The following is a 25,871-nucleotide window of genomic DNA, read 5'->3' on the forward strand; positions in this document are numbered from 1 at the left end:
TTTCTACTCAAATTGAATCAGTTAACTCCTTATTTTACTCAAATTAAATCCATTAACTCCCTTTAATTTGGAAATCTCCCTTTATGACTGAAATTCACCTTTAATCTTGATTGTTGATTGAAATCGATATCAACTATTGATGAATTTTAGGAAAGTCTATTTAAGAGACACCCATCTCTTCATTTTGAAAGGTTGAATGAGAATTTGCATCGAATTGTTGCTGGAATTCATAATCACATTTGCTCATATTCACATATGCAAAGATCAAGTTTGACTAAAAGTTGACTAGATTTAACCACGGTTGACTTGAGTTGACTAGTTTTGAAAAAAAAATTGAAATAATTAAACAAAATTATTTAATTAAATGGAGTACTTACTTCTAATTAATTAAACAAAGTTATTTAATTAAATGATAAGCCATTCCTAATTAATTAAATAAAGTTATTTAATTAAATAAGAAAAGTGTCTCTAAGTAATTATGAGAGCATATTAAATTTTATTAAATTAAATATCTCAACAAAATCTCTTTTCAGTACAACAAGAGAAATTTCCAATTCACTATTGATAAAAAATGAGTTAAATCAGTTAACTCCTTTTTCTACTCAAATTGAATCAGTTAACTCCTTAATTTACTGAAATTAAATCTGCTAACTCCCTTTAATTTGTAAATCTCTGTTTATGACTAAACTTCACCTTTAATCCTGACCACTGATTGAAATTGATCTCAACCATTGATGAATTTCAGGAAAGTCTATTTAAGAGACCCTCATCTCTTCATTTTGAAAGCTTGAATGAGAATTTGCATCGAATTGTTGTTGGAAATCATACTCACATTTGCTCATATTCACATACGCACAGATCAAGTTTGACCAAAAGTTGACTAGATTTAACCACGGTTGACTTGAGTTGATTAGTTTCGAAAAAAATTTGAAATAATTAAACGAAATTATTTAATTAAATGGAGTACTTACTTCTAATTAATTAAACAAAGTTATTTAATTAAATGAGAAGCCATTCCTAATTAATTAAATAAGAAAAGTGTCTCTAATTAATTAAAGATTACTTAATTAAATAGAAAAAGTAATTATGAGAGCATATCCCATTTTATTAAATTAAATATCTCAACAAAATCACTCTTCAGTTAAAAAAGGGAAATTTCCAGTTCACTATTGATAAAAAACGAGTTAAATCAGTTAACTACTTTTTCTACTCAAATTAAATCAGTTAACCCCTTATTTTACTCAAATGAAATCTGTTAACTCCCTTTAATTTGGAAATCTCCCTTTATGACTGAACTTCACTTTTAATCGTGACCGCTGATTGAAATCGATTTCAACCGTTGATGAATTTCAGGAAAGTCTATTTAAGAGACCCTCATCTCTTCATTTTGAAAGGTTGAATGAGAATTTGCATCGAATTGCTGCTAGAATTTATACTCACATTTTCTCATATTCACATATGCAAAGATCAAGTTTGACCAAAAGTGTACCAGATATAACCACGATTGACTTGAGTTGATTAGTTTCGAATAGAATTTTGAAATAATTAAATGAAATTATTTAATTAAATGGAGTACTTGCTTATAATTAATTAAACAAAATTATTTAATTAAATGAGAAGTCATTCCTAATTAATTAAATGAAGTTATTTAATTAAATAATAAAAGTGTCTCTAATTAATTAAAGATTACTTAATTAAATAGAGAAAGTAATTATGAGAGCATATCTCATTTTATTAAATTAAATATCTCAACAAAATATCACTTGAGTTCAAAATGAAATTTTTTTAGCTTACTATTGATAAAAAATGAGTTAAATCAGTTAACTCCTTTTTCTACTCAAATTGAATCAGTTAAATCTTTATTTATTAAAATTAAATCTGTTAACTCCCTTTAATTTGGAAATCTCCATTTATGACTAAACTTCAACTTTAATCTTGACCATTGATTGAAATTGATCTCAACTGTTGATGAATTTCAGGAAAGTCTATTTAAGAGACCCTCATCTCTTCATTTTGAAAGGTTGAATGAGAATTTGCTTCGAATTGTTCCTGGAATTCATACTCACATTTCCTCATATTCACATACGCAAAGATCAAGTTTGACAGAAAGTTGACCATATTTAACCACGGTTGACTTGAGTTGACTAGTTTGAAAAATAATTTTGAAATAATTAAACGAAATTATGTAATTAAATGGAGTACTTCTAATTAATTAAACAAAGTTATTTAATTAAATGAGAAGCCATTCCTAATTCATTAAATGAAGTTATTTAATTAAATAAGAAAAGTGTCTCTAATTAATTAAAAATTATTTAATTAAATAGAAAATGTAATTATGAGAGCATATATCATTTTATTAAATTAAATATCTCAACAAAATCTCTCTTCAGTTCAAAAAAGAAAATTTCCAGTTCACTATTGATAAAAAATGAGTTAAATCAGTTAACTCCTTTTTGTACTGAAATTGAATCAGTTAACTCCTTATTTTACTCAAATTAAATCTGTTAACTCTCTTTAATTTGGAAATCTTCCTTTATGACTGAACTTCACCTTTAATCCTGACTCTTGATTGAAATCGATCTCAATCGTTGATTAATTTTACGAAAGTCTATTTAAGAGACCCTCATCTTTTCATTTTGAAAGATTGAATTAGAATTTGAATCAAATTGTTGCTGATATTCATACTCACATTTGCTCATATTCACATACGCAAAGATCAAGTTTGACCAAAAGTTGACCAGATTTAACCACGGTTGACTTGAGTTGACTGGTTTCAAAAAGAATTTTAAAATAATTAAATGAAATTATTTAATTAAATAGAGTACTTACTTCTAAATAATTAAACAAAGTTATTTAATTAAGTGAGAAGCCACTCCTAATTAATTAAATGAAGTTATTTAATTTAATTAGAAAAGTGTCTTTAATTAATCAAAGATTACTTAATTAAATAGAAAAGGTAATTATGAGAGCATATCTCATTTTATTAAATTAAATATCTCAACAAAATCTCTCTTCAGTTCAAAAAGGAAAATTTTCAGTTCACTGTTGATAAAAAATGAGTTAAATCAGTTAACTCCTTTTTCTACTCAAATTGGGATAATTAATTCCTTATTTTACTCAAATTAAATCTGTTACCTCTCTTTAATTTGGAAATCTCCCTTTATGACTGAACTTCACCTTTAATCCTGACCGTTGATTAAAATCTATCTCAACCATTGATGAATTTTAGGAAAGTCTATTTAAGAGACCCTAATCTCTTCATTTTGAAAGGTTGAATAAAAATTTGCATCGAATTGTTGCTGGAATTCATGCTCGCATTTGCTCATATTCACATACGCAAAGATCAAGTTTGACCAAAAGTTGACCATATTTAACCACGGTTGAATTGAGTTGACTAGTTTCGAAAAGAATTGTGAAATAATTAAACGAAATTATTTGATTAAATGGAGTACTTACTTCTAATTAATTATACAAAGTTATTTAATTTAATGAGAAGTCATTCCTAATTAATTAATTGAAGTTATTTAATTAAATAACAAAAGTGTCTCTATTTAATTAAAGATTACTTAATTAAATAGAAAAAGTGATTATGAGAGCATATCTCATTTTATTAAATTATATATCTCAACAAAATCTCTCTTAATTTCAAAAAGGGAAATTTCCAATTCACTATTCATCAAAAATGAGTTAAATCAGTTAATTCCTTTTTCTACTCAAATTGAATCAGTTAACTCCTTATTTTACTCAAATTAAATCTATTAACTCCTTTTAATTTGAAAATCTCCCTTTATGACTGAACTTCACCTTCAATCCTGACCGCTAATTGAAATCGATCTCAACCATTGATGAATTCCAAAAAAGTTTATTTAGGAGACTCTCATCTCTTCATTTTCAAAGGTTGAATGAGAATTTGCATTGAATTGTTGGTAGAATTCATACTCACATTTGCTCATATTCACATACGCAAAGATCAAGTTTGACCAAAAATTGACTAGATTTAACCAATGTAAACTTGAGTTGACTAGTTTCGAAAAGAATTTTGAAATAATTAAATGAAATTATTTAATTAAATGAAGTACTTACTTCTAATTAATTAAACAAATTTATTTAATTAAATGAGAAGAAATTCATAATTAATTAAATGAGGTTATTTAATTAAATAAGAAAAGTGTCTCTAATTAATGAGAGATTACTTAATTAAATAGAAAAAGTAGTTATGAGAGCATATCTCATTTTATTAAATTAAATATCTCAATAAAAAACTTATTTAGTTCAAAAAAGAAAATTTTTAGTTCACTATTGATAAAAAATGAGTTAAATCAGTTAACTCTTTTTTTAACTCAAATTGAATTAGTTAACTCTTTATTTTACTCAAATTAAATCTGTTAACTCCATTTAATTTGGAAATCTCTCTTTATGACTAAACTTAACCTTTAATCATGACCGTTGATTATAATCGATCTTAACCGTTGATGAATTCTCGGAAAATCTATTTAAGAGACCCTCATCTCCTCATTTTCAAAAGTTGAATGAGATTTTGCATCGAATTGTTGCTGGAATTCATACTCACATTTGCTCATATTCACATACGCAAAGATCAAATTTGACCAAAAGTTGACCAGATTTAACCATAGTTGACTTGAGTTGGCTAGTTTTGAATTTTTTTTAAAAATAATTAAACGAAATTATATAATTAAATGGAGTACTGACATCTAATTAATTAAACAAAGTTATTTAATTAAATGAGGAGCCATTCCTAACTAATTAAATGAAGTTATTCATTTAAATAAGAAAAGTGTCTCTAATTAATTAAGGATTACATAATTAAATAGAAAAAGTAATTATGAGAGCATATCTCATTATATTAAATTAAATATCTCAACAAAATCTCTCTTCAGTTCAAAAAGAGAAATTTTCAGTTCACTATTGATAAAAAATGAGTTAAATCAGTTGACTCCTTTTTCTACTCAAATTGAATCAGTTAACTTCTTCTTTTACTCAAATTGAATCTATTAACTCTCTTTAATTTGAAAATCTACCTTTATGACTGAACTTCACCTTTAATCCTGATCGCTGATTGAAATCGAAATGAACCGTTGATGAATTTCGGCAAAAGTCTATTTAAGAGACCCTCATCTCTTCATTTTGAAAGGTCGAATGAGAATTTGCATCGAATTGTTGCTGGAATTCATACTTAGATTTGCTCATATTTTCATAAGCAGAGTCAAGTTTGACCAAAAGCTGACCAAAATTAACCACGGTTGACTTGAGTTGACTAGTTTCGAAAAGAATTTTAAAATAATTAAAAAAAATTATTTAATTAAATGGAGTACTTAGTTCTAATTAATTAAACAAATTTATTTAATTAAATGAGAAGCCATTCCTAAATAATTAAATGAAGTTATTTAATTAGATAATAAAAGTGTCTCTACTTAATTAAAGATTACTTAATTAAATAGAAAAACTAATTATGAGAGCATATCTCATTTTATTAAATTAAATATCACAACAAAATCTCTCTTCAGTTCAAAAAGGAAAATTTCCAGTTCACTATTGATAAAAAATGAGTTAAACGAGTTAACTCCTTTTTCTATTCAAATTGAATTAGTTAACTACTTATTTTACTTAAATTAAATCTGTTAACTCCCTTTAATTTGAAAATCTCCCTTTATGACTAAACTTCACCTTTAATCCTGACTGCTCATTGAAATCAATCTCAACTTTTGATGACTTTTAGAAAAGTCTATTTAAGAGATCTTCATCTCTGCATTTTGGAATGTTGTATGAGAATTTGCATCGAATTGTTGCTAGAATTCATACTCACATTTGCTTATATTCAAATATGTAAACATAAAGTTTGACCAAAAGTTGACCAGATTTAACCACGGTTGACTTGAGTTGACTAGTTTCGTAAATAATTTTGAAACAATTAAACGAATTTTTTTAATTAAATGGAGTACTTACTTACAATTAAATAAACAAAGTTATTTAATTAAATGAAAAGCCATTCCTAATTAATTAAATGAAATTATTTAATTAAATAAGAAAAATGTCTTTAATTAATAAAAGATTACTTAATTAAAAAGAAAAAGTAATTATGAGAGCATATCTCATTTTATTAAATTAAATATCTCAACAAAATCTCTATTCAGTTCAAAAATGGAAAATTCTAGGTCACTATTGATAAAAAAATGAGTTAAATCAGTTAACTCCTTTTTCTACTCAAAAAATATCAGTTAACTCCTTAGTTTACTCAAATTAAATCTTTTAACTCCCTTTAATTTGAAAATCTCCCTTTATGACTGAACTTCACCTTTAATCTTGACTGCTGATTCAAATCGATCTCAACCGTTAATGAATTCTAAGAAATTCTATTTAAAAGACCCTCATCTCTTCATTTTGAAAGGTTGAATGAGAATTTGCATCAAATTGTTGCTAAAATTCATACTCACATTTGCTCATACTCACATACGCAAAGATCAAGTTTGACCAAAAGTTGACCAGATTTAACCACGGTTGACTTGAGTTGACTATTTTTGAAAAGAATTTTAAAATAAATAAATAAAATTATTTAATTAAATGGAGTACTTACTTTTAATTAATTAAACAAAGTTATTTAATTAAATGAGAAGCCATTCCTAATTAATTAAATGAAGTTATTTAATTAAATAAGAAAACTGTCTATAATTAATTAAAGATTACTTAATTAAAAGGGAAAAGTAATTATGAGAGCATATCTTATTTTATTAAATTAAATATCTCAACAAAATCTCTCTTCAGTTCAAAAAGGAAAATTTCTAGTTCACTATTGATCAAACATAAGTGAAATCAGTTGACTCCTTTTTCTACTCAAATTGAATCAGTTAACTCCTTATTTTACTTAAACTAAATTTGTTAACTCCATTTAATTTGAAAATCTCTCTTTATGACTGAACATCACCTTTAATCTTAACCATTTATTGAAATCGATCTCAACCGTTGATAAATGTCAGGAAAGTCTATTTAAGAGACCCTCATCTCTTCATTTTGAAAGCTTGAACGAGAATTTGCATCGAATTGTTGCTGGAATTCATACTCACATTTGCTCATATTCACATACGCAAAGATCAAGTTTGACAAAAAGTTTACCAGATGTAACTACGGTTGACTTGAGTTGACTAGTTTCGAAAATTTTTTTGAAATAATTAAACGAAATTATTTAATTAAATAGAGTAGTTACTTCTAATTAATTAATCAAAGTTATTTAATTAAATGAGAAGCCATTCCTAATTAATTAAATGAAGTTATTTAATTACAAAAGAAAAGTGTCTCTAATTAATTAAAGATTATTTAATTACAAATAGAAAAAGTAATTATGAGAGCATATCTCATTTTATTAAATTAAATATCTCAAAAAAATCTCTCTTCAGTTCAAAAAGGGAAATTTTCAGTTCACTATTGATAAAAATGAGTTAAATTAGTTGACTCATTTTTCTACTGAAATTGAATCAGTTAACTCCTTATTTTACTAAAGTCAAATCTGTTAGCTCCTTTTAATTTGGAAATCTCCCTTTATGACTGAACTTCACCTTTAATCCTGACCGTTGATTCAAATCGATCTCAACCGTTGATGAATTCCAAAAAAGTCTATTTAAGTGACCCTCTTCTCTTCATTTTGAAAGGTTGAATGAGAATTTGCATCGAATTGTTGCTGGAATTCATACTCACATTTCTTCATATTCACATACGCAAAAATCAAGTTTGACCAAAAGTTGACCAAGTTTGACCAAAAGTTGACTAAGTTTGACCAAAAGTTGACCAAATTTAACCACGATTGACTTTAGTTGACTAGTTTCGAAAAGAGTTTTGAAATAATTAAACGAAATTATTTAATTAAATGGAGTACTTACTTCTAATTAATTAAACAAATTTATTTAATTAACTGAGAAGCCATTCCTAGGTAATTAAATGAAGTTATTTAATAAAATAAGAAAAGTGTCTCTGATTAATTAAAGATTATTTAATTAAATAGAAAAAGTAATTATGAGAGCATATCTCATTTTATTAAATTAAATATCTCAACAAAATCTCTCTTTAGTTCAAAAAGGGAAATTTCTAGTTCACTACTGATCAAAAATGAGTTAAATCAGTTAACTCTTTTTTCTACTCAAATTGAATTAGTTAACTGCCTATTTTACTCAAATTAAATCTGTTAACTCCCTTTAATTTGGAAATCTTCCATTATGACTGAACTTCACCTTTAATCCTGACCGTTGATTGAAGTCAATCTCAACCGTTTATGAATTCTAGGAAAGTCTATTTAAGAGACCCTCATCTCTTCAGTTTGAAAGGTTGAATGAGAATTTGCATCGAATTGTTCCTGGAATTCATACTCACATTTGCTCATATTCACATACGCAAAGATCAAATTTGACCAAAAATTTGACTAGATTTAACCACGGTTGACTTGAGTTGACTAGTTTCGATATTTTTTTTTGAAATAATTAAAAAAAATTATTTAATTAAATGGAGTACTTACTTCTAATTAATTAAATAAATTTATTTAATTAAATGAGAAGCCATTACTAATTCCTTAAATGAAGTTATTTAATTAAATAAGAAAAGTGTCTCTAATTAATTAAAGATTATTTAATTAAATAGAAAAAGTAATTATGACAGCATATCTCATTTTATTAAATTAAATATCTCCACAAAATCTCTTTTCAGTTCAAAAAGAAAAATATCCAGTTCACTATTGATAAAAAATGAGTTAAACCAGTTGACTCCTTTTTCTACTCAAATTGAATCAGTTAACTCCTCATTTTACTCAAATTAAATCTTTTAGCTCCCTTTAATTTAGAAATCTCCCTTTATAACTGAACTTCACCTTTAATCCTGATCCTTGATTGAAATCAATCTCAACCGTTGATGAATTCTAGGAAAGTCTATTTAAGAGACCCTCATCTCTTCTTTTTAAAAGATTGAATGAGAATTTACATCGAGTTATTGTTGGAATTCATACTCACATTTGCTCATATTCACATACGCAAAGATCAAGTTCGACCAAAAGTTCACCAGATTTAACCATGGTTGACTTCAGTTGACTAGTTCCGAAATAAAATTTTGAAATAATTAAATGAAATTATTTAATTAAATGGAGTACTTATTTCTAATTAATTAAACAAAGTTATTTAATTAAATGAGAAGCCATTCCTAATTAATTAAATAAGAAAAGTGTCACTAATTAATTAAATATTATTTAATTAAATAGAAAAAGTAATTATGAGAGCATATCTCATTTAATTAAATTAAATATCTCAACAAAATCTCTCTTCAGTTCAAAAAGGGAAATTTCAAGTTCACTATTGATAAAAAATGAGTTAAATCAGTTGACTCCTTTTTCTACTCAAATTGAATCAGTTAACTCATTATTTTACTCAAATTAAATATGTTAACTACCTTTAATTTGGAAATCTCGCTTTATGACTAAACTTCACCTTTAATCCTGCCCGTTGATTGAAATCGATCTCAACCGTTGATGAATTCCAAGAAAGTCTATTTAAGAGACCCTCATCTCTTCATTTTGAAAGGTTGAATGAGAATTTGCATCAAATTGTTGCTGGAATTCGTACTCACATTTGCACATATTCACATACGCAAATATCAAGTTTGACCAAAACTTGACCAGATCTAGCCACAGTTGACTTGAGTTGACTAGTTTCGAAATTTTTTGAATTACTGAAAAGTCTATTTAATAGACCCTCATCTCTTCATTTTGAAAGGTTGAATGAGAATTTGCATTATGAGGTCGCTCCTCACACGTATTTATTAAATATGAATTTCTCTGTCAAATCTTTTGTAGGAGATTTGAACGGATTTGGAGTAATGTTGTAGGTTTTAGATGTCCTAATGAAAATTGAGATCAACAGATACATCCATGCTTTAATACTTTACAATTAGAGAATTACTATGTTGTCTCGACTATTTAAAGCATTAAATTTCACTAACAATAATGCAAGGTCTTTCACTTAATGATGATGTTATTGACTTTGTTACCTCAATGATTATTCTCGTATTTAATCTGAATTAATGAATAAGTTATATGTCATATTGATGATGTAATTTCTGATGATTAAATGGGAGTAGAAATGAATTAAATAGTTGAGTAATTGAAGCATTATGTTCTGAGTTCGGTTTGATCCATCGTAGCATAATGATACATTATTATTATTTAGATACTCATGGCTCAAGATGTCGAGACATTATCTGATGCTTGAACATATTTTATTATCTCATGTTGTGTTATGTTACTTTCAGATATTTGATATTCGTTATTTAAGGTTTTATGTATATGTATGTTGATGAATTAAGTAAAATGTAGGATTAAAACATTGATTTTGGAATCTTTATGATTAAGGATATAAGTAGGATGAAAGAAACCCTGATTAATGTATGTTTCAATTTATGTGAACTTTTGATTCGTATATACATATGTACATGTGATTTTACGGGACTACTAATGTGTGCAATGAGTGTGCAAATATTTTAGCCGAGATAACCGATGGAGGAACATAACTGATCCCTATGTGCTCATTTTGGGAACCTTGTTGTTCTTAATTAAATTTATTGTTAGATGTATGTATGTATCTTTTTATGATCAGTACATATTAATGTTCGTAACTGTGTTCTTATAGTGTCACTTGACACTCATGAATTTTTTCATGCTTTCCAGTGTGCTATTAGGGTTCACTATGTAACCTATCGACCTAAGTCAGATTAGGTTGGTGTCTTTTGCTAATTTGGTTCTTAATCGAGTTTAGACACCCTTAATTCAAATTAGTACTTAACTTGCATTTTAGAGTTGTTAGTTGGTCCTAATTAATCTTTAGCTTTTGTTTGGCTCTCAACCTATTCTTAAGGTTTTAAAAAATGAAATATTTATACCCAAGGGGTATGGGTTTGGGTTGGGGGTCTTTTCCAACCCCTAAGCCCCTTTTATTGACTTTTGAGATCACTCAAAAAGTCTCTTTTTGCCTTTGTGCGAAAATTGACTATGGCTACCATGAGTTACATCACCTCAACTCCACTTAGTAGTTAACCATAGTGTGGGTTGAGCTAGGAGCTTCTAGATTTGTAGGTGGGTGAGAGAAGTTATTGCTCCTTTTGGTGGGTGAGTTTGATGCTTATTTATAAGCCCTTCTTGGAGTAGTCTAGGTTATTACCCAATCTCTACATTTAGAGAGGAGTCTTGGAAGATTGAAGCAAGGAAGGGAAAAGCTTTACTCAAACTTGTTCATTAGCCATTACCTCTTTGTGCAGGTAGGAATTCTCATCTCCCTTGTTTAGATTTCATTCTTGTTTCATGCTTATGCTACCTTGTTCTTGTTTCAATGTTTGTATGTTGTGGGTATGTTGGGAAGCTTTGAAAATCATGTTATTTTTTGGATGATTTCCTTTCATGTTTATGTTTGCAATTTTGAGATTTTTCTTGCATGGGTGTTTTGGTATTACTCACCCTTGAAGAGGGTAGAAGTGACCAATTTTGAAAAAGGTCTGTTTAGTCAGACTCCAACCAGTGTAGAGTCTCTTCTCAAGATGAAAAGAGGGAGAAAGGGTAGGGTGTTATGGGCCCCTACCTATCAGCACAAACCTTGTATGATTATGGTATATTGAAATGGAAAAACGAAAGTTCTTGGTATATAGCTCCAATTGGGCATCTGTTTGGTGTTGTGCTTGACTTCTCCTGGTTGGAAGAATCCACCTTTCCCTAGTTTTGATTCATTGTGAATCCTATTGTGTAAACCATGTATGACTATGCTTGTTTGATTGTCTCTTGGTTATGCTTGGTTATCACCCGATCAGATATTTGTTTCCTCCATGATTTTAGAGATGTGTTGCAAAAAATATTATAAATCTATTGATGAGGATCATGAAGAAAATTCAATTATAATGTTGAAATTTGAGATTGATATCCTATGTAAATTGGTATTTCAAACTTTGTTGGATTGGCAACCAAGCCGAGTTTTCTTCCTGATTCTTTTCTGGCTGAGCCTTTGAATAAGGTTTGCCAATAAAATTGGTGTTTGAGTAAAATTGTTTATCTTGTGATTTAATCGTAATTTCAAATTAGATCGATGTACATCAGGAATAAGATGATTTGATGATGGTTTAATTGAGTAAATTTTCAAGTTCCTTATATGTTCAAATGATAATTATGTTAAAGAAATTTTCGTTTGAGTTGTGTTTAAATTTTCTAATTATACATGTGCATGAGGAAGTTAAGTGAATTTACTTGAATACTTGTTTATCACATTTAATCCTATTATCCCTTCTAAATTAAAAAAAAAAACTTATCCTCATTAACTAAATAAGAAAAGTGTCTCTAATTAATTAAATATTATTTAGTTAAATAGAAAAAGTAATTATGAGGGCATATCTCATTCTATTAAATTAAATATCTAAACAAAACCTCTCTTCAGTTCAAAAAGGGAAATTTTCAGTTCACTATTCATCAAAAATGAGTTAAATCAGTTGACTCCTTTGTCTACTCAAATTCAATCAGTTAACTTCTTACTTTACTCAAATTAAATTTGTTAACTCCCTTTCATTTAGAAATCTCCCTTTATGACTAAACTTTACCTTTAATCATGACAGTTGATTGAAATCGATCTCAACCGTTGATCAATTCCAGGAAAGTCTATTTAAGAGACCCTCATCTCTTCATTTTGAAAGGTTGAATGAGAATTTGCATCGAGTTGTTGTAGAAATTCATACTCACATTTGCTGATATTCACATATGCAAAGATCAAATTTGACCAAAAGTTGACCAGATTTAACCACGGTTGACTAGTTTTGAAAAGAATTTTGAAATAATTAAACAAAATTATTTAATTAAATGGAGTAATTACTTCTAATTAATTAAACAAAGTTATTTAATTAAATGAGAAGCCATTCCTAATTATTTAAATGAAGTTATTTAATTAAATAAGAAAAGTGTCTCTAATTAATTAAAGATTATTTAATTAAATAGAAAAAGTAATTATGAGAGCATATCTCATTTTATTAAATCAAATATCTCAACAAAATCTCTCTTCAGTTCAAAAAGGGAAATTTCAAGTTTACTATTGATAAAAAATGAGGTATATTAGTTAACTCCTTTTTCTAGTCAAATTGAATCAGTTAACTCCTTATTTTACTCAAATTAAATCCATTAACTCCCTTTAATTTGGAAATCTCCCTTTATGACTGAAATTCACCTTTAATCTTGATTGTTGATTGAAATCGATATCAACTATTGATGAATTTTAGGAAAGTCTATTTAAGAGACACCCATCTCTTCATTTTGAAAGGTTGAATGAGAATTTGCATCGAGTTGTTGCTGGAATTCATACTCACATTTGCTCATATTCACATACGCAAAGATCAAGTTTGACCAAAAGCTGACCAGATTTAACCATGGGTGACTTGAGTTGACTAGTTTTGAAAAGAATTTTCAAATAATTAAATGAAATTATTTAATTAAATGAACTACTTACTTCTAAGTAATTAAACAAAGTTATTTAATTAAATGAGGAGCCATTCCTAATTAATTAAATAAAGTTATTTAATTAAATAAGAAAAGTGTCTCTAAGTAATTATGAGAGCATATTAAATTTTATTAAATTAAATATCTCAACAAAATCTCTTTTCAGTACAACAAGAGAAATTTGCAATTCACTATTGATAAAAAATGAGTTAAATCAGTTAACTCCTTTTTCTACTCAAATTGAATCAGTTAACTCCTTAATTTACTGAAATTAAATCTGCTAACTCCCTTTAATTTGTAAATCTCTGTTTATGACTAAACTTCACCTTTAATCCTGACCACTGATTGAAATTGATCTCAACCATTGATGAATTTCAGGAAAGTCTATTTAAGAGACCCTCATCTCTTCATTTTGAAAGCTTGAATGAGAATTTGCATCGAATTGATGTTGGAAATCATACTCACATTTGCTCATATTCACATACGCACAGATCAAGTTTGACCAAAAGTTGACTAGATTTAACCACGGTTGACTTGAGTTGATTAGTTTCGAAAAAAATTTGAAATAATTAAACGAAATTATTTAATTAAATGGAGTACTTACTTCTAATTAATTAAACAAAGTTATTTAATTAAATGAGAAGCCATTCCTAATTAATTAAATGAAGTTATTTAATTAAATAAGAAAAGTGTCTATAATTAATTAAAGATTATTTAATTAAATAGAAAAAGTAATTGTGAGAGCATATCTCATTTTATTAAATCAAATATCTCAACAAAATCTCTCTTCAGTTCAAAAAGGGAAATTTCAACTTTACTATTGATAAAAAATGAGGTATATTAGTTAACTCCTTTTTCTAGTCAAATTGAATCAGTTAACTCCTTATTTTACTCAAATTAAATCCATTAATTCCCTTTAATTTGGAAATCTCCCTTTATGACTGAAATTCACTTTTAATCTTGATTGTTGATTGAAATCGATATCAACTATTGATGAATTTTACGAAAGTCTATTTAAGAGACACCCATCTCTTCATTTTGAAAGGTTGAATGAGAATTTGCATCGAATTGTTGCTGGAATTCATAATCACATTTGCTCATATTCACATATGCAAAGATCAAGTTTGACTAAAAGTTGACTAGATTTAACCACGGTTGACTTGAGTTGACTAGTTTTGAAAAAAAAATTGAAATAATTAAACAAAATTATTTAATTAAATGGAGTACTTACTTCTAATTAATTAAACAAAGTTATTTAATTAAATGATAAGCCATTCCTAATTAATTAAATAAAGTTATTTAATTAAATAAGAAAAGTGTCTCTAAGTAATTATGAGAGCATATTAAATTTTATTAAATTAAATATCTCAACAAAATCTCTTTTCAGTACAACAAGAGAAATTTCCAATTCACTATTGATAAAAAATGAGTTAAATCATTTAACTCCTTTTTCTACTCAAATTGAATCAGTTAACTCCTTAATTTACTGAAATTAAATCTGCTAACTCCCTTTAATTTGTAAATCTCTGTTTATGACTAAACTTCACCTTTAATCCTGACCACTGATTGAAATTGATCTCAACCATTGATGAATTTCAGAAAAGTCTATTTAAGAGACCCTCATCTCTTCATTTTGAAAGCTTGAATGAGAATTTGCATCGAATTGTTGTTGGAAATCATACTCACATTTGCTCATATTCACATACGCACAGATCAAGTTTGACCAAAAGTTGACTAGATTTAACCACGGTTGACTTGAGTTGATTAGTTTCGAAAAAAATTTGAAATAACTAAACGAAATTATTTAATTAAATGGAGTACTTACTTCTAATTAATTAAACAAAGTTATTTAATTAAATGAGAAGCCATTCCTAATTAATTAAATGAAGTTATTTAATTAAATAAGAAAAGTGTCTCTAATTAATTAAAGATTACTTAATTAAATAGAAAAAGTAATTATGAGAGCATATCCCATTTTATTAAATTAAATATCTCAACAAAATCACTCTTCAGTTAAAAAAGGTAAATTTCCAGTTCACTATTGATAAAAAATGAGTTAAATCAGTTAACTACTTTTTCTACTCAAATTAAATCAGTTAACCCCTTATTTTACTCAAATGAAATCTGTTAACTCCCTTTAATTTGGAAATCTCCCTTTATGACTGAACTTCACTTTTAATCGTGACCGCTGATTGAAATCGATTTCAACCGTTGATGAATTTCAGGAAAGTCTATTTAAGAGACCCTCATCTCTTCATTTTGAAAGGTTGAATGAGAATTTGCATCGAATTGCTGCTAGAATTTATACTCACATTTTCTCATATTCACATATGCAAAGATCAAGTTTGACCAAAAGTGTACCAGATATAACCACGATTGACTTGAGTTGATTAGTTTCAAATAGAATTTTGAAATAATTAAATGAAATTATTTAATTAAATGGAATACTTGCTTATAATTAATTAAACAAAGTTATTTAATTAAATGAGAAGTCATTCCTAATTAATTAAATGAAGTTATTTAATTAAATAATAAAAGTGTCTCTAATTAATTAAAGATTACTTAATTAAATAGAGAAAGTAATTATGAGAGCATATCTCATTTTATTAAATTAAATATCTCAACAAAATATCACTTGAGTTCAAAATGAAATTTTTTTAGCTTACTATTGATAAAAAATGAGTTAAATCAGTTAACTCCTTTTTCTACTCAAATTGAATCAGTTAAATCTTTATTTATTAAAATTAAATCTGTTAACTCCCTTTAATTTGGAAATCTCCATTTATGACTAAACTTCAACTTTAATCCTGACCATTGATTGAAATTGATCTCAACCGTTGATGAATTTCAGGAAAGTCTATTTAAGAGACCCTCATCTCTTCATTTTGAAAGGTTGAATGAGAATTTGCTTCGAATTGTTCCTGGAATTCATACTCACATTTGCTCATATTCACATACGCAAAGATCAAGTTTGACAGAAAGTTGACCATATTTAACCACGGTTGACTTGAGTTGACTAGTTTGAAAAATAATTTTGAAATAATTAAACGAAATTATGTAATTAAATGGAGTACTTACTTCTAATTAATTAAACAAAGTTATTTAATTAAATGAGAAGCCATTCCTAATTCATTAAATGAAGTTATTTAATTAAATAAGAAAAGTGTCTCTAATTAATTAAAGATTATTTAATTAAATAGAAAATGTAATTATGAGAGCATATATCATTTTATTAAATTAAATATCTCAACAAAATCTCTCTTCAGTTCAAAAAAGAAAATTTCCAGTTCACTATTGATAAAAAATGAGTTAAATCAGTTAACTCCTTTTTGTACTGAAATTGAATCAGTTAACTCCTTATTTTACTCAAATTAAATCTGTTAACTCTCTTTAATTTGGAAATCTTCCTTTATGACTGAACTTCACCTTTAATCCTGACTCTTGATTGAAATCGATCTCAATCGTTGATTAATTTTAGGAAAGTCTATTTAAGAGACCCTCATCTTTTCATTTTGAAAGATTGAATTAGAATTTGAATCAAATTGTTGCTGATATTCATACTCACATTTGCTCATATTCACATACGCAAAGATCAAGTTTGACCAAAAGTTGACCAGATTTAACCACGGTTGACTTGAGTTGACTGGTTTCAAAAAGAATTTTAAAATAATTAAATGAAATTATTTAATTAAATAGAGTACTTACTTCTAAATAATTAAACAAAGTTATTTAATTAAGTGAGAAGCCACTCCTAATTAATTAAATGAAGTTATTTAATTTAATAAGAAAAGTGTCTTTAATTAATCAAAGATTACTTAATTAAATAGAAAAGGTAATTATGAGAGCATATCTCATTTTATTAAATTAAATATCTCAACAAAATCTCTCTTCAGTTCAAAAAGGAAAATTTTCAGTTCACTGTTGATAAAAAATGAGTTAAATCAGTTAACTCCTTTTTCTACTCAAATTGGGACAATTAATTCCTTATTTTACTCAAATTAAAACTGTTACCTCCCTTTAATTTGGAAATCTCCCTTTATGACTGAACTTCACCTTTAATCCTGACCGTTGATTAAAATCTATCTCAACCATTGATGAATTTTAGGAAAGTCTATTTAAGAGACCCTAATCTCTTCATTTTGAAAGGTTGAATAAAAATTTGCATCGAATTGTTGCTGGAATTCATGCTCGCATTTGCTCATATTCACATACGCAAAGATCAAGTTTCACCAAAAGTTGACCATATTTAACCACGGTTGAATTGAGTTGACTAGTTTCGAAAAAATTTTTGAAATAATTAAACGAAATTATTTGATTAAATGGAGTACTTACTTCTAATTAATTATACAAAGTTATTTAATTTAATAAGAAGTCATTCCTAATTAATTAATTGAAGTTATTTAATTAAATAACAAAAGTGTCTCTATTTAATTAAAGATTACTTAATTAAATAGAAAAAGTGATTATGAGAGCATATCTCATTTTATTAAATTATATATCTCAACAAAATCTCTCTTAATTTCAAAAAGGGAAATTTCCAATTCACTATTCATCAAAAATGAGTTAAATCAGTTAATTCCTTTTTCTACTCAAATTGAATCAGTTAACTCCTTATTTTACTCAAATTAAATCTATTAACTCCTTTTAATTTGAAAATCTCCCTTTATGACTGAACTTCACCTTCAATCCTGACCGCTAATTGAAATCGATCTCAACCATTGATGAATTCCAAGAAAGTTTATTTAGGAGACTCTCATCTCTTCATTTTCAAAGGTTGAATGAGAACTTGCATTGAATTGTTGGTAGAATTCATACTCACATTTGCTCATATTCACATATGCAAAGATCAAGTTTGACCAAAAATTGACTAGATTTAACCAATGTAAACTTGAGTTGACTAGTTTCGAAAAGAATTTTGAAATAATTAAATGAAATTATTTAATTAAATGAAGTACTTACTTCTAATTAATTAAACAAATTTATTTAATTAAATGAGAAGAAATTCATAATTAATTAAATGAGGTTATTTAATTAAATAAGAAAAGTGTCTCTAATTAATGAGAGATTACTTAATTAAATAGAAAAAGTAGTTATGAGAGCATATCTCATTTTATTAAATTAAATATCTCAATAAAAAACTTATTTAGTTCAAAAAAGAAAATTTTTAGTTCACTATTGATAAAAAATGAGTTAAATCAGTTAACTCTTTTTTCAACTCAAATTGAATCAGTTAACTCTTTATTTTACTCAAATTAAATCTATTAACTCCATTTAATTTGGAAATCTCTCTTTATGACTAAACTTAACCTTTAATCATGACCGTTGATTATAATCGATCTTAACCGTTGATGAATTCTCGGAAAGTCTATTTAAGAGACCCTCATCTCCTCATTTTCAAAAGTTGAATGAGATTTTGCATCGAATTATTGCTGGAATTCATACTCACATTTGCTCATATTCACATACGCAAAGATCAAATTTGACCAAAAGTTGACCAGATTTAACCATAGTTGACTTGAGTTGGCTAGTTTTGAATTTTTTTTAAAAATAATTAAACGAAATTATATAATTAAATGGAGTACTGACATCTAATTAATTAAACAAAGTTATTTAATTAAATGAGGAGCCATTCCTAACTAATTAAATGAAGTTATTCATTTAAATAAGAAAAGTGTCTCTAATTAATTAAGGATTACATAATTAAATAGAAAAAGTAATTATGAGAGCATATCTCATTATATTAAATTAAATATCTCAACAAAATCTCTCTTCAGTTCAAAAAGAGAAATTTTCAGTTCACTATTGATAAAAAATGAGTTAAATCAGTTGACTCCTTTTTCTACTCAAATTGAATCAGTTAACTTCTTATTTTACTCAAATTGAATCTGTTAACTCTCTTTAATTTGAAAATCTACCTTTATGACTGAACTTCACCTTTAATCCTGATCGCTGATTGAAATCGAAATGAACCGTTGATGAATTTCGGCAAAAGTCTATTTAAGAGACCCTCATCTCTTCATTTTGAAAGGTCGAATGAGAATTTGCATCGAATTGTTGCTGGAATTCATACTTAGATTTGCTCATATTTTCATAAGCAGAGTCAAGTTTGACCAAAAGCTGACCAAAATTAACCACGGTTGACTTGAGTTGACTAGTTTCGAAAAGAATTTTAAAATAATTAAACAAAATTATTTAATTAAATGGAGTACTTAGTTCTAATTAATTAAACAAATTTATTTAATTAAATGAGAAGCCATTCCTAAATAATTAAATGAAGTTATTTAATTAGATAATAAAAGTGTCTCTACTTAATTAAAGATTACTTAATTAAATAGAAAAACTAATTATGAGAGCATATCTCATTTTATTAAATTAAATATCTCAACAAAATCTCTCTTCAGTTCAAAAAGGAAAATTTCCAGTTCACTATTGATAAAAAATGAGTTAAACGAGTTAACTCCTTTTTCTACTCAAATTGAATTAGTTAACTACTTATTTTACTTAAATTAAATCTGTTAACTCCCTTTAATTTGGAAATCTCCCTTTATGACTAAACTTCACCTTTAATTCTGACTGCTCATTGAAATCAATCTCAACTTTTGATGACTTTTAGAAAAGTCTATTTAAGAGATCTTCATCTCTGCATTTTGGAATGTTGTATGAGAATTTGCATCGAATTGTTGCTAGAATTCATACTCACATTTGCTTATATTCAAATATGTAAACATAAAGTTTGACCAAAAGTTGACCAGATTTAACCACGGTTGACTTGAGTTGACTAGTTTCGTAAATAATTTTGAAACAATTAAACGAATTTTTTTAATTAAATGGAGTACTTACTTACAATTAAATAAACAAAGTTATTTAATTAAATGAAAAGCCATTCCTAATTAATTAAATGAAGTTATTTAATTAAATAAGAAAAATGTCTTTAATTAATAAAAGATTACTTAATTAAAAAGAAAAAGTAATTATGAGAGCATATCTCATTTTATTAAATTAAATATCTCAACAAAATCTCTATTCAGTTCAAAAATGGAAAATTCTAGGTCACTATTGATAAAAAAATGAGTTAAATCAGTTAACTCCTTTTTCTACTCAAAAAATATCAGTTAACTCCTTAGTTTACTCAAATTAAATCTTTTAACTCCCTTTAATTTGAAAATCTCCCTTTATGACTGAACTTCACCTTTAATCTTGACTGCTGATTCAAATCGATCTCAACCGTTAATGAATTCTAAGAAATTCTATTTAAAAGACCCTCATCTCTTCATTTTGAAAGGTTCAATGAGAATTTGCATCAAATTGTTGCTAGAATTCATACTCACATTTGCTCATACTCACATACGCAAAGATCAAGTTTGACCAAAAGTTGACCAGATTTAACCACGGTTGACTTGAGTTGACTATTTTTGAAAAGAATTTTAAAATAAATAAATAAAATTATTTAATTAAATGGAGTACTTACTTTTAATTAATTAAACAAAGTTATTTAATTAAATGAGAAGCCATTCCTAATTAATTAAATGAAGTTATTTAATTAAATAAGAAAACTGTCTATAATTAATTAAAGATTACTTAATTAAAAGGAAAAAGTAATTATGAGAGCATATCTTATTTTATTAAATTAAATATCTCAACAAAATCTCTCTTCAGTTCAAAAAGGGAAATTTCTAGTTCACTATTGATCAAACATAAGTGAAATCAGTTAACTCCTTTATCTACTCAAATTGAATCAGTTAACTCCTTATTTTACTTAAACTAAATTTGTTAACTCCATTTAATTTGAAAATCTCTCTTTATGACTGAACTTCACCTTTAATCTTAACCATTTATTGAAATCGATCTCAACCGTTGATAAATGTCAGGAAAGTCTATTTAAGAGACCCTCATCTCTTCATTTTGAAAGGTTGAATGAGAATTTGCATCGAATTGTTGCTGGAATTCATACTCACATTTGCTCATATTCACATACGCAAAGATCAAGTTTGACAAAAAGTTTACCAGATGTAACTACGGTTGACTTGAGTTGACTAGTTTCGAAAAGAATTTTGAAATAATTAAACGAAATTATTTAATTAAATAGAGTAGTTACTTCTAATTAATTAATCAAAGTTATTTAATTAAATGAGAAGCCATTCCTAATTAATTAAATGAAGTTATTTAATTACAAAAGAAAAGTGTCTCTAATTAATTAAAGATTATTTAATTACAAATAGAAAAAGTAATTATGAGAGCATATCTCATTTTATTAAATTAAATATCTCAAAAAAATCTCTCTTCAGTTCAAAAAGGGAAATTTTTAGTTCACTATTGATAAAAATGAGTTAAATTAGTTGACTCATTTTTCTACTCAAATTGAATCAGTTAACTCCTTATTTTACTAAAGTCAAATCTGTTAGCTCCTTTTAATTTGGAAATCTCCCTTTATGACTGAACTTCACCTTTAATCCTGACCGTTGATTCAAATCGATCTCAACCGTTGATGAATTCCAAAAAAGTCTATTTAAGTGACCCTCTTCTCTTCATTTTGAAAGGTTGAATGAGAATTTGCATCGAATTGTTGCTGGAATTCATACTCACATTTCTTCATATTCACATACGCAAAGATCAAGTTTGACCAAAAGTTGACCAACTTTGACCAAAAGTTGACCAAATTTAACCACGATTGACTTTAGTTGACTAGTTTCGAAAAGAGTTTTGAAATAATTAAACGAAATTATTTAATTAAATGGAGTACTTACTTCTAATTAATTAAACAAATTTATTTAATTAACTGAGAAGCCATTCCTAGGTAATTAAATGAAGTTATTTAATAAAATAAGAAAAGTGTCTCTGATTAATTAAAGATTATTTAATTAAATAGAAAAAGTAATTATGAGAGCATATCTCATTTTATTAAATTAAATATCTCAACAAAATCTCTCTTTAGTTCAAAAAGGGAAATTTCTAGTTCACTACTGATCAAAAATGAGTTAAATCAGTTAACTCTTTTTTCTACTCAAATTGAATTAGTTAACTGCCTATTTTACTCAAATCAAATCTGTTAACTCCCTTTAATTTGGAAATCTTCCATTATGACTGAACTTCACCTTTAATCCTGACCGTTGATTGAAGTCAATCTCAACCGTTTATGAATTCTAGGAAAGTCTATTTAAGAGACCCTCATCTCTTCAGTTTGAAAGGTTGAATGAGAATTTGCATCGAATTGTTCCTGGAATTCATACTCACATTTGCTCATATTCACATACGCAAAGATCATATTTGACCAAAAATTTGACTAGATTTAACCACGGTTGACTTGAGTTGTCTAGTTTCGATATTTTTTTTTGAAATAATTTTAAAAATTTATTTAATTAAATGGAGTACTTACTTCTAATTAATTAAATAAATTTATTTAATTAAATGAGAAGCCATTACTAATTCCTTAAATGAAGTTATTTAATTAAATAAGAAAAGTGTCTCTAATTAATTAAAGATTATTTAATTAAATAGAAAAAGTAATTATGACAGCATATCTCATTTTATTAAATTAAATATCTCCACAAAATCTCTTTTCAGTTCAAAAAGAAAAATATCCAGTTCACTATTGTTAAAAAATGAGTTAAACCAGTTGACTCCTTTTTCTACTCAAATTGAATCAGTTAACTCTTTATTTTACTCAAATTAAATCTTTTAGCTCCCTTTAATTTAGAAATCTCCCTTTATGACTGAACTTCACCTTTAATCCTGACCCTTGATTGAAATCAATCTCAACCGTTGATGAATTCTAGGAAAGTCTATTTAAGAGACCCTCATCTCTTCTTTTTGAAAGATTGAATGAGAATTTACATCGAGTTATTGTTGGAATTCATACTCACATTTGCTCATATTCACATACGCAAAGATCAAGTTCGACCAAAAGTTCACCAGATTTAACCATGGTCGACTTCAGTTGACTAGTTCCGAAATAAAATTTTGAAATAATTAAATGAAATTATTTAATTAAATGGAGTACTTATTTCTAATTAATTAAACAAAGTTATTTAATTAAATGAGAAGCCATTCCTAATTAATTAAATAAGAAAAGTGTCACTAATTAATTAAATATTATTTAATTAAATAGAAAAAGTAATTATGAGAGCATATCTCATTTAATTAAATTAAATATCTCAACAAAATCTCTCTTCAGTTCAAAAAGGGAAATTTCAAGTTCACTATTGATCAAAAATGAGTTAAATCAGTTGACTCCTTTTTCTACTCAAATTGAATCAGTTAACTCATTATTTTACTCAAATTAAATATGTTAACTACCTTTAATTTGGAAATCTCTTCATTTTGAAAGGTTGAATGAGAATTTGCATCAAATTGTTGCTGGAATTCATACTCACATTTGCACATATTCACATACGCAAATATCAAGTTTGACCAAAACTTGACCAGATCTAGCCACGGTTGACTTGAGTTGACTAGTTTCGAAATTTTTTGAATTACTGAAAAGTCTATTTAAGAGACCCTCATCTCTTCATTTTGAAAGGTTGAATGAGAATTTGCATTATGAGGTCGCTCCTCACACGTATTTATTAAATATGAATTTCTCTGTCAAATCTTTTGTAGGAGATTTGAACGGATTTGGAGTAATGTTGTAGGTTTTAGATGTCCTTATGAAAATTGAGATCAACAGATACATCCATGCTTTAATACTTTACAATTAGAGAATTACTATGTTGTCTCGACTATTTAAAGCATTAAATTTCACTAACAATAATGCAAGGTGTTTCACTTAATGATGATGTTATTGACTTTGTTACCTCAATGATTATTCTCGTATTTAATCTGAATTAATGAATAAGTTATATGTCATATTGATGATGTAATTTTTGATGATTAAATGGGAGTAGAAATGAATTAAATAGTTAAGTAATTGAAGCATTATGTTCTGAGTTCGCTTTGATCCATCGTAGCATAATGATACATTATTATTATTTAGATACTCATGGCTCAAGATGTCGAGACATTATCTGATGCTTGAACATATTTTATTATCTCATGTTGTGTTATGTTACTTTCAGATATTTGATATTCGTCATTTAAGGTTTTATGTATATGTATGTTGATGAATTAAGTAAAATGTAGGATTAAAACATTGATTTTGGAATCTTTATGATTAAGGATATAAGTAGGATGAAAGAAACCCTGATTAATGTATGTTTCAATTTATGTGAACTTTTGATTCGTATATACATATGTACATGTGATTTTACGGGACTACTAATGTGTGCAATGAGTGTGCAAATATTTTAGCCGAGATAACCGATGGAGGAACATAACTGATCCCTATGTGCTCATTTTGGGAACCTTGTTGTTCTTAATTAAATTTATTGTTAGATGTATGTATGTATCTTTTTATGATCAGTACATATTAATGTTCGTAACTGTGTTCTTATAGTGTCACTTGACACTCATGAATTTTTTCATGCTTTCCAGTGTGCTATTAGGGTTCACTATGTAACCTATCGACCTAAGTCAGATTAGGTTGGTGTCTTTTGCTAATTTGGTTCTTAATCGAGTTTAGACACCCTTAATTCAAATTAGTACTTAACTTGCATTTTAGAGTTGTTAGTTGGTCCTAATTAATCTTTAGCTTTTGTTTGGCTCTCAACCTATTCTTAAGGTTTTAAAAAATGAAATATTTATACCCAAGGGGTATGGGTTTGGGTTGGGGGTCTTTTCCAACCCCTAAGCCCCTTTTATTGACTTTTGAGATCACTCAAAAAGTCTCTTTTTGCCTTTGTGCGAAAATTGACTATGGCTACCATGAGTTACATCACCTCAACTCCACTTAGTAGTTAACCATAGTGTGGGTTGAGCTAGGAGCTTCTAGATTTGTAGGTGGGTGAGAGAAGTTATTGCTCCTTTTGGTGGGTGAGTTTGATGCTTATTTATAAGCCCTTCTTGGAGTAGTCTAGGTTATTACCCAATCTCTACATTTAGAGAGGAGTCTTGGAAGATTGAAGCAAGGAAGGGAAAAGCTTTACTCAAACTTGTTCATTAGCCATTACCTCTTTGTGCAGGTAGAAATTCTCATCTCCCTTGTTTAGATTTCATTCTTGTTTCATGCTTATGCTACCTTGTTCTTGTTTCAATGTTTGTATGTTGTGGGTATGTTGGGAAGCTTTGAAAATCATGTTATTTTTTGGATGATTTCCTTTCATGTTTATGTTTGCAATTTTGAGATTTTTCTTGCATGGGTGTTTTGGTATTACTCACCTTTGAAGAGGGTAGAAGTGACCAATTTTGAAAAAGGTCTGTTTAGTCAGACTCCAACCAGTGTAGAGTCTCTTCTCAAGATGAAAAGAGGGAGAAAGGGTAGGGTGTTATGGGCCCC

This window comes from Cupressus sempervirens, chromosome 9, assembly GCF_028749045.1.
Source record: "Cupressus sempervirens isolate cs-2001-9-10 chromosome 9, ASM2874904v1, whole genome shotgun sequence".
Taxonomy (NCBI): Eukaryota; Viridiplantae; Streptophyta; class Pinopsida; order Cupressales; family Cupressaceae; genus Cupressus; species Cupressus sempervirens.